The 13,806-nt window shown below is 34.3% G+C and overlaps 1 pseudogene across 1 annotated transcript in view; it reads left to right on the top strand.

The window, feature by feature from the left end:
• The window catches only part of LOC309825356 (3-ketoacyl-CoA thiolase, mitochondrial-like), a 50,134-nt pseudogene extending 42,397 nt beyond the window's left edge, over nucleotides 1–7,737 (top strand). Inside the window, exon 3 of the transcript in view lies at nucleotides 6,729–7,737. The product of the transcript in view is annotated as a 3-ketoacyl-CoA thiolase, mitochondrial-like (transcript). The remainder of the gene's footprint in view (nucleotides 1–6,728) is intronic.
• Nucleotides 7,738–13,806: the final 6,069 nt, after the last annotated feature.

Here is a 13,806-nt window from a genome sequence, read left to right on the forward strand (position 1 = left end):
TTTTTCTTCCTTGACATATTATCTTCATTCCTGATACAGGTAAGATAAAGCAGAGCCTAAATACCCAGGTATATTTGCAAAAGCTTAGAACATGAAGAAATTATATGATTTCTTCATGAATGATAGGGGATGGATTTAAACCCAGGCATGATGACCCACAGTTAAGCATTTTCTCAGTCTGCTTTAAGAAAAACATTTCAAAACCCAGTCACTCCTATGGGTTTAATAACAAAAAGATGTTGGAGTCCTAAATCCCAGTGCTTGTGAATGTGGCCTTATTTATAAATAGGGTCCTTGAAGATGATCAAGTTAAGACGAGTTCAACAGGGGGAGTTCTAATCCTATATGATTGCATCCTGAAAATAAGGAGGGGATTTGGACATGGAGACAGACATACACACACACAGACACACACAGACACACACACACACACACACACCTCCATATGAAGATGAAGGCAGAGGCCAGGTTGATGCACATACAAGCCAGGAAACACCAAAGAGTGCATGCAAATCACCAGAAACAGATTCTCCCTCACAGGCCTCAGTAGGAACTAAACCTGCAGACACCTTGATCTTGGACTTCTACTCTCCAGAACTGTGAAACAATATCTTTCTGTTGTTTAAGCCACACAGTTTTTGATGCTTTGTTACGGCAGCCCGGCAAATTAATAGAATCACAAAAGTAAGGTGTTATTAAATTTCTACATTATGCTATATTTCTATATAGATCATAAATAGTGTTAAATTTTTCTCTTCCTATTTAACTCATTTGTGAAAGTTAAAAAAAAAAGTTGTGTAATTCATTATGTACTTAATGGTCCAGACATTTAAAATACCAAACATTAATACCATGTATTAGAATAAAAGCAAAGTACATCATAAACTAAATAAGAGATTAGAACAGTAGGTCATTATGAGAAATCAGAACATGTTGGACTTAGGTAAAAATAACAACCTCTGGGTTGAACAATTTATACTAAGTAAAGAAGAAGGATTTTAATGACATAATGTAAAAGCTTGTCTAATGGGAAAAACTTGGCAAGCAAAGGGTTTAGAGAGAAGTGCACACCTCAGTTATTTTGAAGGTAAGTGTTTCTAAAGTTATTCTAAAATTTAATTTGGTTTAATTAAGTGAAAGGACTCTTTTGGCTCTGTGTGCATACAGGTGGGAATCAGTGAAAGCTGTTTATTCTTTGGTTCTACACATAAAATTTTCATGGTGAGGTTACTTCTATATTTTAAAGAGGAACACTAAAAGTAGAAACTGCCATACTGTATAAAAGGGGAATAAAAATGTTCTTTAATTCCTAAGGGAATTGCTTTCCTATTCTTTTATTTTTTTTCCAGTTTCAATAAAATATAACACTTTTGGCTTCCAGGATTTAAATCAAAGTTTTTTATGTAGAAAATAAGAAATATTTTCTTAAATTCACTTATAAAAACTGACCTTTGTAAATTTATTTCAATCTTAGAAATCCTAGAGTGCCAATGAATTTGCTGAAAATCTACCAAGGAATGGATTCTGAAAAGATGCGATATATTTATTAACTAAAATGCCTCTCAGTATTATTCTTAGTCATTTCACCTTGGTGAAAATAAGTCTTAGAAAGATTTAATATTTTCATGACAAAATTAACCTAAAGTTATTAAGCCATTTTAGACCCCATGATTCCATGTCTTTCATTCCCTTACTCAAGACTAAACTCTTTTTTTTCTTAGTTACTTGCCAAATATATATTATTCCACTGTTATACAGCTCAAATTTCACTTCTTTTTTTAAGCTTTTCTGGTTACTTTTTCTCCCACCTCCCCAAACAGAGTTCAGTACTCAATCTGAGTGCTTATTTTATCCCTGCCAATACCTTATGTTTGTGTCATAACTATCTGCAAATATGTCTTTCTCCATTGATAAACACGTGTTATTTTAGGGTAAGAAATTTTATTCTGGTTATCTTTTTATTCTTATGATGTATCATAGTGCTGCATGATAGTCTACACAACGATGTTTACTAAGTGAATTAATAAAGTCATGTTTTCGTTACATATTAGCCAAAGGTCACAGGTCATTGTACATACCTCACCCATGAGTTTTGTTATTCCCTGTAGCTAGATGATTTGTACATCTTGGGTTTCCCAGGACAGTCCTGTGCTTTTTGTTTTTAATTAAGACATAGTTGATGTATAATATTACATAAGTTACAGGTGTACAACATAGTGATTCACAATTTTTAAAGGTTATACTCCATTTGTATTATTATAAAATATTGGCTATGTTCCCTGTGTTGTACAATACATCCTTGAGGCTTATTTTATACATAATAGTTTGTACCTCCTTAATCCCCTACCCCTGTCTTTTCCCTCACCCCCTTCCCTCTCCCCACTGGTAATCACTAGTTTGTTCTCTATATCTGTATGTTTCCTTTTTGTTATATTCACTAGTTCTACTTTTTTAGAATCTGCATACAAGTGATATCATACAGTATTTGGCTTTCTCTGTCTGACTTATTTCACTTAGCCTAATATCCTCCAAGTCCATTCATGTTGTTGCAAATGGCAAAATTTCATTCTTTTTTTATGTCTAAGTAGTATTCATTGTATACATATATACCACATCTTATTTATCCATTTATCTGTTGACACTTAGGTTGCTTCCATACCTTGGTGATTGTAAACAATGCTGCTATGAACACTGGGATGAATGTACGTTTTCAGATTACTGTTTTTGTATTTTTCAAATATATACCCAGAAGTGGAATTGCTGGGTCATGTGGTAGTTCTATTCTGAGTTTTTTGAGAAACTGCCATACTGTTTTTCACAGTGGCTATGCCAATTTACATTCCCGCCAACAATGTACAAGTGTTTTCTCCACATCCTTTCCAACATTTGTTATTTGTGGTCTTTTTGATGATTGCCATTCTGACAGGTGTGAGGTGATATCTCATTGTGGTTTTAATTTTCATTTCTCTGATTAGTAACAATGTGGAGCATCTTTTCATGTGCCTGTTGGCCATCTGTATGTTTTCTTTGAAAAAATGTCAATTCAGGACTTTTGCCCATTTTTTAATCGAGTTGATTGGGTTTTCTTGATGTTGACTTGTATGAGTTGTTCATATATTTTGGATATCAACCCTTCATTGGTCATATCATTAGCAAACATTTTCTCCCATTCAGTAGGTTGTCTTTTTTGTTTTGTTGATAATTTCCTTTGCAGGACAGTGCTGGTTTATACCTATTATCCTGGCATCCTGTCTGGCTTAGGCTTTTTCCAGATTTATCATTTTTAAAGGGATTATTAATAATTACTTTAAAGTAAATTGGATAGATTGGGTGGGCCTTCAGTTTGTCTTTCTGCTTTAAGCCATAGTTTTATCCAGTTTGAGCCACTCATAGCGTGTGAGACATATTGCAGTGAATCGTGTCCTTATGTTAACCGGTTATTATATCTGAAAGATGAGCAGCAATTACTCATTTCTCTCTTTCCATCTTCTTCTAAAGAAAACAACTGACACTTCCCTTTCAAGAACAACATGCTGATAAAATCTTGTGTACTCTAACAGAGGCAAGTTGGGAGAGCTAACTTTCTCTGCTATGTGGGGAGTAGGAAGTGTTGGGTGCTGTTGCTTCTGCTGGCCACGTAGTTTACAAATATGTGCAGTTGGCTGTGCTGTGGCTTTCATATCCAGTGCTTGATCCTTTGAAAAGTCCGTGGATAGAAGTGACTTCTGATCAAGCTTGATGCAGTGGCTTAAACAATATTCTAGGTCTTGGTTTTTCTCTGATCTTATCTTGACTTTGTTTTCAGTGAGTAGGAACAACTACCCTCAGACTCTCTTTCTGGTAGCAAGATGGCAGTAGCTCCTAAATTTCTAGTTCAGGAGAAAAAAGAACTACCACTTATAAATTCTCCAAATTTTCTGACATTCATTCAATAGACAGATTCTGAATTTTCACCATTCAATATTTGCTTGATTTGTCTCATGCATGCTCCTCTTCTGAAAGAACCCAAGGACAAATTCCCATGGAGACTCTAAAACTGACCTCAAATAATATCTAGAAGGAGAATGGATATAAGATAGCAAATAAAACTATCTGTGACTCTGAGACCCTGGAATGTACTAGGTGTTCTATAATTATTAGTTTTCCTCTTTTTGCCATAAGTAAGGCCAACTGTGTAGGTATGCTCCCCAAAATCTGCTTACAAAATCAGTTTTAATCTTTCTGAGGTCAAATTTTCAAAAGGGTTTAATTGAAGATCTGAATCCAGGCTTATCCTGTTCACCAGATCTAGCATCTAGCTGCCCTTCTGGGTTTCCACAGGCATTATAACAATGCACTACTGTTCACATTTGGAAAAACAGTGTGGCTTTCTTACAAGCTCTTTGATCTTTATTAAAAAAAAACTTTGGCATATTTCATCATCTATTAAATAAATATTACATTTTTATATGAGAATTTGTTAAAAGATTAGGGATAACTAGTTGGAAAAGAGGAGAAAAGAAAAAGAAAAATACTGTATTATAAAGTAATGTCTTATTTTACCCAAGAATGGCAGTTAAATACCTGAATGAAAAAAATGGAAGAAGCTTATTACCTGTAGTGTTTTTGCTTTTCTGGAGACAGATTCAACTGAGAATGATAACCTCAGAAGGATGGTCTGCTGACCCCTAAGTCGAGGCCTGACTTCATTTAAAGTTAGAGAAAACAAGAGTTTGCTGGGAAATGATGGGAGAATGCTACTAGTTTTCTTTCCATAGTTTCCTTTTTATATACTTTTCTTTAATCTTTGGAGAGACATTTTACAGTTCTGCTGCCCGTAAAAGTGATGTTTGAATGTATTCTACAAAAGTTGCAAAGCTGGTAACTCATAAAATATTCCTGAGGTTGGCAAGTTTCACAAGATGAAAGGTTCACACAGCTCTAACAAGTAACTAAAAAGGAGACTGGTGTAGTGGGCACCAGCACAGCCGTTTAAAGTCCCATGTTGGATACTGGACTGCAGTTTGAATTCTTGTCATGGGCCCAAGAAGATAAATATTATCCCCAACATGCTTATCCTTCATTGGTGTGTTTAAGCTTAATTGACCTTACTACAAAATAATTGAAAATATGAATAAAACAACCCTGTTTTTTGTCCTTTTTTTTTTTCCTCAAAAGAAGATGAAAATTCTACAATGAAGAGGATTTTCACATTTATATTTAGCTCGTTTTGCTTAAGCTTGAAAAACACGTCTCTAGTTTCTGCCAGCACTTGTAACCAAGGAGAATGATTACCACATGCAGGTGTCACTGATTGGCTGGAATTGAAAGCTACAGATTGTCCTGGAGGCCTGAACTGATCTCTCTATCCCCTAATCTCCATTTACTTCTGCCAAATGCCATTACAGAGCAGTCAGATCTGTTTTGACTGACAGCATAGCTAACAAGTAGGATCGATGTCAACATATAATTGGTGTTTATGGGGGAAATATATATATATATATATATATATATAATAGATGAACATTGTCTGAAAATTATATTTCTACAAGTATATATTTTAAAAGATTAGTTATAAACATATTTTAACCAACTAAATGGACCTGCTGTTGAGAATTCTGCTTTCTATTCTAAATTTCCCAAAATACTTTGCAGTGGTACCTTAAGTAAGGAAAGGGGACATATATACACATATATATATAAACAAACAACAACAACAGAAACCCACCTAATGGATAGACACTAAGATTTATGACATAAGGCTATAAAATACTTAAAAATAATTATAAGCCCTTGCAGATAATATATAAAAGCCTTATTCATTAAGTGGACTGTATCCACTTTATTTATAGAACATACAGAAACTCTCTTAATATGTCTTCATATAATCTTTGAGATTAATTGAAGGTTTCAATTCCCTTTTGAAAATATACCAACTGAATAACTGTGGCTAATAAGTGCCTCTCTTTTGCTCCACACCTTCTGCCCTTCTTACTTTACCTAATGAAACCATTGCTAGTTGTTGTGTGAGGCCTTAGGATGTCTTTTATGCAAAATGTGGAAAATAAATCAGTAAACTAACTTTCAAAGAAAGGCTTTGTCCCTACATCATAAGGTGCATGCGTATGTTTTAACTTGAAATAAAATTTTTAAGGTATGCATACATTTTTTGTTTGTATATGGTTCCTACTTTAACCTACTTTTCAATTAACTTACCAAATAATTGTTCCAATCGAGTAAGATAAGATGGCTCTTAAACTATATACTATAGAAGTATTATGAATGCAGCATAAGACATAGAACTTTTAAAATATAATATAGTGATGGCACTGAAAATTATAATTTTATATTTTAAACATGTGTCTTCAATTCCTCTCATTCAGGATTCCTTTAACTTAGAAACTAAATATAAAGAAAATCTCAAGTGCAAATACTAGGAGGGCAGGGGAGATTAACCTTATATTTGCCAAATTTTTAGAGGCAGATTAAAACTTCTACCTATAACTCCCATTGCATCAAATGATACTGTCCTCTCCAGAATTTGATTAACAAAAATTCTACTATTAAAAATGAATTCCATTGTTTTTGCAAATCCTTCTGTTATGAATGAAGAATAAACCCATCAGAGCTTCAAGTTGGTGAACAAATGAAAGTGCTGGGGCAGGTGGGTGCCCAGAGGGTGTGGAAGGTCCACACCCCACCTCCCCATATCTTGCGCTATGCATCTCTTCTATTTGTCTGTTCTTTAGTTGTATCCTTTATAATAAACTGGCAAATAGCTCTTCAGATGCTGCATACTTGGCAAGGCACATCAGTTTGATGTGGGAGTTCCGAAAGAGACCTCAGCTCTCACTGTTAATAGACTCTGTGGCTCTGGTTTCCAGTCCATTGTGAATGGATGTCAGGAAATGTGTGTTAAAGATGCTGAAGTTGTCTTGTGTGGAACAGCCAAAAATATGGCTCCTTACTGTGTCAGAAACGTGCATTTTAGAGCCAAGTTTTGATCAGATCTCAAGCTGGAAGATTCTTTGCAAGCAGCATTAACAGAGCAGCGTCTCCAACTCCCCATGGGAATTACTGCAAAGAATCTTGCTGCAAAACATAAAATTAGCAGAGAAAAATGTAACAAATACACCCTGTAGTCAGAGCAGAGATGGAAAGCTGCTAAAGATGCTGGCTACTTTAATAATGAGATGGTACCAGTTGAGGTAAAGACAAGGACAGGAAAACAATGCAAGTCATGAGCCAGTTTGGTCCCAACGAGCCTGGAGCAGTTAAATAAACTTCCTCCAATTTTCAAGGACGAAGGGACCATCAGTGTAAGGAATGTACCAGAAGTATCTGATGCTTTCATAGCTTGTAAAGATGCTGCTAAAAAGCATAACATTACACTGACAAGAATTGTGAGCTATTTTGTATCTAGATGTGATCTCTGTCATAGATATTGGTTTTGTCCCTACCTCCAATGGGGCACTAAAGAAAAGAAGACTGAGTCCTAAGGACGTGGATTTGGTAGAGGTAAATGGAGCTTTTCCTCCCCAGTACTTGGCAGTTGAGAAGAGCTTGGATCTCGACCCAGGTATAACCAATTTAAATGGAAGAGCCATTACTTGGGATCAGCCATTGGGAGGATCTGGATCAAGCATTATTGCACACATGGTTCATGAATTAAGATGTGGAGGTGGAAAATGTGCAGGGGCATAAGCGTGCATTGGAGTTGGCCAAGTTATGACACTCATCATGCATAGCCCAGCCTGAGAAGAGAAAGGAGCCCACCATGGCCCACAGTTACTTTACTTGGCCAGGCCACATTAGAACAGGGGACCTTTAGAGAAGCTGCTAAAACTGGCTATGCCCTGCCACTGAAACAGTGATTGAGTGTGATCAAGGGTTGATGAGGTAAAGATGTATTTATCATGAGTTAAGAGCTCAGGCCAGAAATAAGTTTTCTCAAATTTGCACTAAATATGATGTATTTCTGAACTGAAGTTTAATTATAGAAGGCCTTAAAAAAATCGTATTCTGGCCAATGACCACCACATATGCTTTAGATCATATGATTGCAAGGAAATTGAATGTGTTGCCTTAATTTCCAAAAATAAATAGATGAATGAATCCATGAATAAATACCTTTATGAGGAATTCTTAAATTTTCTTATGATTTTCTTTTTACATTTTATACTTTACAATGGAATATTCTATTAACATTCTTTAATAGAAACAAGTGAGAAAGAGCAAGCCCCTGACATGCAGGCTGTGGCCTCGTAACTCTCAGCCAGGCCTTAGTGTTGCTTCAAGCTGTCCTGGCACTCACAGCTAGGTTTCCGCGTCTCCTGCTGAAAATAAACTTTTTCACAGAACCTCAAATTCAGATAAGACCATTCTTTGATCTTTATGGATAAAGACAAAAACAAGACCATTCCTTAATCATGGCTGAGCATAGACAAAGCACTACCCAACCCACAGCTTCACAAGTATAACCCTTCCCTGGTTAATATGAGCAATGGCTGTTTCTTCAATAATTACAGGATTAGCCTCACTCTGGTGTATCATTGTCATGGATAAGATGTTTTGAGATACCCTATCATAGAATTGCTTCCTGCTCCTGATAGGATACAATCCAGTGCAAGCTACTGCTTCCTTAAACACTCCTCCAAACAACTCAACCAAAGCCTAACTTGTATAATAGGCTTCTTTTTAATACCCACTGTGATGGTATTAATTTTACATGTCAATTTGACTAGGCTAAGGGACGCCCAGTTAGCTGGTAAAACATTCTTCTGGGTGTGTCTGTGAGGGTGTTTCTGGAAGAGATTAGCATTTGAATTGGTGAACTGAATAAAGCAGATGGCCCTCCCCAATGTAGGAAGGCATTATCCAATCTTTTGAGGGCCCTGAACAGAACACAAAGGCAGAGGAAGAATGAATTTGCTCTCTTTCTGCTTGAGCTGGGACATCTCCTGTCCTCAGTCATCAAACCTCCTGGTTCTCAGATCTTTGGACTTGGACTGCATTACACCACTGGCTCTGCTGGTTCTCCAGCTTGCAGATGGTAGGTTGTAGGACGTCTTGGCCTCAAAACTTGCATGAGCCAGTTCCTATAATAAATATCTCCCTTTCTCTCTCCCTCTCTCTCATTCTCTTTCTCTGAAAGTAGAGTGTTCCTATGAAAACGTTTGTAAGTTGAAATGGCCTAAAGCAAAGAAGCAATTTTTTCCTAAAAGTGAAAAACCTCTTTAGATTTCTGTTGGTTAGTGAAAACAGGTACTAATACAGGTCTTTCATAAAAACAAAGTGGCATAAAGCAAACATTCAAAAAGCGAGGAATACCTGTGTATATATATATAGTCTTTTGGTTCTCTTTTCTCTGGAGAACTCTAATACACCTTCTTACCAAGACACCTCACATTTCACTGTATGTATGCCCTAATGCTGCAAACAAGAATAAACACAGCGGTGTTCCTGGCGGTTTTTGGAGGTAGGGTGCTAACACAAAGAACGGAAAATAGATTGCATGTGTATAAAGACTTAATTAAAATGGGAGATATATTACCTAAATCCTAGAGGAATGCAATACAGGAAGATGGAAGAAATAGGCAGCAAAGATCAAATTTCTCTGCTTCCAGAATTTTACATAGCACAGCACTAGAGAGTATTGTGACTTATTGATTAAATTATCCAATTCAATAAAACTATGGTGAATAGATGCAAGAAAGCTGTTTCTGCATTCTCTGTTTAAATTACAATTAAGTTTCCAGCTGGATATCTCCAAAACAGTGGAAACCTTGTAGTGATGGTATTTGCCTTGTTCTATTTTGGGATTCTTTAGCAACATCACCTTATAGCAACAGCTGTTCAGAGTGCTGGGATTGGTATGAATATTTCTTCTACTGCTGGCAAGTTGAAAGCTGTAAAATATTTTCAGTTCATTTCAGGTTCAGGTGTCCCTAGGAGCAATTGTCTTCATGTAGTAGAAGGGAAGGTACTAAGACTATAAAACAGAGATTCAGAAACTAAATACAAACTGCTGTTGGTTGAAAACTCCAACTGGGACTTTATTGCCAAACACCAGACATTAGAAGATCACTAGCTAAATTAGCCAGAGTAAACATCTTGAGGTACAAAACTAGTGCCAGCTCACTGAGCTAAGAATAAGACACATGGGTTGGCAGTAGGGCTGAGGAAAGACCTAAATAAATACGGATAAATGCAGTATCGGTTTCTGTATTGAAGGACACGATTTGAAAAAAAACAAAAAAATCAGAGAAATAAATTCAGCTATAAAGATGTAGAAGGGAATTTTTGGAAGGTTTATGCTCTTGATTAGAAAATAAATAGCTATATTAGGATTATATATTTTATGTGTAATTTAAGTGCTACTATAAGAACCTCATGATAATCATTAAGATAAATTAACCTTAAATTAACAATCATACATGGAAAATTTAGATCTTTCATGGGATTTTTAATTAAAATGAGAATATATTAATATATATTTTCTTTCATCCCTTTTCCCTCCTCTTTATTGTACCTTTTACCCTAAATCTCCAAACAGTTGTTAACATTTTTACTATAATTATATAATACCAAAAATTGCAAAAACCATAATTTTACACTTGATGGCTTTTCCCTAACTGAACTGACCTATATAGCCAGCACTCAGATCAAAAGATAGAACATGAAGAACCTAGGGACAGGACAGGAATAAAGATGCAGACATAGAGAATGGACTTGAGGACACGGGGAGAGGGAAGGGTAAGCTGGGATGAAGTGAGAGAGTGGCATGGACATATATATACTACCAAATGTAAAATAGATAGCTAGTGGGAAGCAGCTGCATAGCACAGGGAGATCAGCTCGGTGCTCTGTGACCACCTAGAGGGGTGGGATAGGGAGGATGGGAGGGAGACACAAGAGGGAGGAGATATGGGGATATATGTATATGTATAGCTGATTCACTTTGTTATAAAGCAGAAACTAACACACAATTATAAAGCAATTATACTCCAATAAAGCCATTAAAAAAAAGAAAAGATAGATAGAACATTACTAGTACCACAGTTCCCCATCTGGTGATTTTAATATCTATAATCCAATTACATTTTTTTTACAGAAATGGCACCCTCTACTGAAGCCAAGATGAATAACTATAATAATAATAATTATTATTATTATTTGTAGTAGTATGTAATTCTGTTCACTGATCATGTATAAATATAAGGCTTATAAGATAACTAAAATTTCAAGCATCTGAATTTTAATTTTTTAAAAACTGTGTTGACTTTTTTTTATTCAAAACTATAGGCAATGATAATGAATTGAACCTCATTCCACGTGCAATGAGAAGCCACTAAAGAAATTTTTGCAATGGGAGGGCATCAGTACAGTTTTTTTTTAAAGAAATTTTTGCAATGGGAGGGCATCAGTACAGTTTTTTTTTTAAAGAAAAAACAAGACTTTCTGGAATGTGAAAGATGAAATGATGAATTAATAAGAATCAAGTAGGAATCAGAAAAGAAATTTAGAAAATAAGGAATTAATCTACTAGATAAACTATAAAATTTTGAAGTATTATTTTAACAATAAATGAAAAGAAGAAAAATCATGTCCAAGTGGTTCATTTAATGAGGAGATTCTGGGAGACAAAAGAGTTAGTCTCCAGTTCTGGCTTGGTGGATGGTCATTATCATTAATGACAAAAAATATAGAAGTAATAGCTAATTGCATATATGTATATTTCATTGCAGAAGAAAATTTCTCCTTCATTCTTTCATGCTTTATTTATTTATTTATATTTATTTAAATATATAAAACTAACATGACGGGCACATTGCAAAATCCTTCACAACTGAAATATCTTATCAGGAAAATGTGCTTGAGACCCAAATGTGGACTCTGAGTCATTAAATTATTCAAGGATCTGATCTGTTTCTCACAAAACATGCACTTTTTACTTAAAGTTGCTTTACTTTTCGAAACTTTATATATTCTGCTTCCTAATGAGTCATTTAAATTTTCTTAAATGTTAACTATTTCAAACTGTTTTTTCTATTGGCTAAAACCAATTATGTTTATACCATACTACAGTAACTCACTTAATTGTTTCCTGGATATCTAGGACTCAATATTTCTAGATGACTTTTATTTTCCTCACTATAATTGCCTGTATTTCATTTTCTTTTATTGTCTCTCATTTTCTTCCATTATGTTCACATATTTGCTTCTTTTTCTTCTACCGTTTCCAGCCATTAGTGGCCATAGAAGGGCACTTTTTAACTTGTCTTATTAAATTATTTCCCTTAAAAGTTAATTTCATTTGCTTCAAAATTAGCACCATTTTCATATACTTGATAATATTCAGGACTATTTCTTTCTTTTTGATTGGAATAAACTCCATTGCCAATCATCTCTATCAAAGTTATAGGAGCTGGAATGGCATTTTCTTGTCATGTCTCTTCTATAACCTGGCACATTTCTTCAGCCTTTGTCTTTCCTGACTTGAATTTTTCTTTTTTTTTTTTAGAAATAAAGATCAGTTATTTTGCAGAATATTCCTCAATATGAGTTTCTCTGATATGATTTTTTTTTCATAATCAAATTCACTGTATACATTTGTGACAGAATACTCTGAGTGATTTTTTTTGTCTTTTATTCTCAATAAATGAAATCAAGAGGAAAATGATTCTTTTTTGTCTCAGTATTGGTGATATTAAATTTGGTCACATGGTTAAGGTGATGTCTACTAGGTTTCTTCACTATAAATTTACTATATTTTCCTATGTGATCAATTTAGGAATAGTAAGAAGATATTTTGAAACTATTTAAAAATCTTGATGCTCATCAAATCTTCAGTCACCAGTATTATCAACCATTGATGATTTTATAATTATATATGTATATATTTTTATAATACATTCATTACATATTATTATGTATATTATTTATATATATAATTATAACTACACATTATATATACAATACAATATATGATACTATATTATAATATATATACATATATGAACTAGCTTCCTATTGTAAGGAGAGCTCTCTCTTTACGCATTTGTTTATATCAGTATGGTTTCATAAATTATTATTTTATTCAGTGGGTTAAATGATTACTCCATTTATTTTACATTCAACTTGTCCATTTAATGTATCTGTCTACCCACAGTGATATATCTATCCAGGCCCAGTATCCCCTGGGAACAGAAGCCTGAATATTTTGCATTTAAGAAAGGTAATAAATTGCACATGTTATATCCATTGAGGAATCTGGTTGAGCACATATTTTGGCAGCAAAATATATGAATATTCAAACTAAGTGTGATTAATAAAGACTGCATATACAGCATCAGAGTCTGTTCATATCAGATTTTGCCATAAGTTAGAAAACATTTTGATTTTCAGTGATTTGGGAATTGCAGAATCTGAAATTCAGGCTAGTTGTAAAATCTAAAATTTGAATATTATTAGGAGATTTTCTTAGGATTTAGAGAAATTAGATTAATCTGGTTTATATATTAATATAAAATGCACATAGAGTCAAGTATTCAGAAAAATCTGTTAATAAGTATAAAGAATATTTAAGATAATATCTATGGAAGCCCAATAATATTATTTTTATATCCATGGCTATTTACTTCATGTATAAAAGGGTTATTCAGATTTATGTTGTCTAATCAGTTTTGCCATGATATATCAATAATACTAATACCATCCTGGGAAATTTCTGTCTTATATAAGAATATATAAACTTGTAAAACTTCACATAGTAATCTACTAAAAATTATCTGAAAGGTGGTACTGGTAGCAATAAAAAGCAAATTT

Source organism: Grampus griseus (assembly GCF_964374135.1).
Source record: "Grampus griseus genome assembly, chromosome: 7".
Classification (NCBI taxonomy): Eukaryota; Metazoa; Chordata; class Mammalia; order Artiodactyla; family Delphinidae; genus Grampus; species Grampus griseus.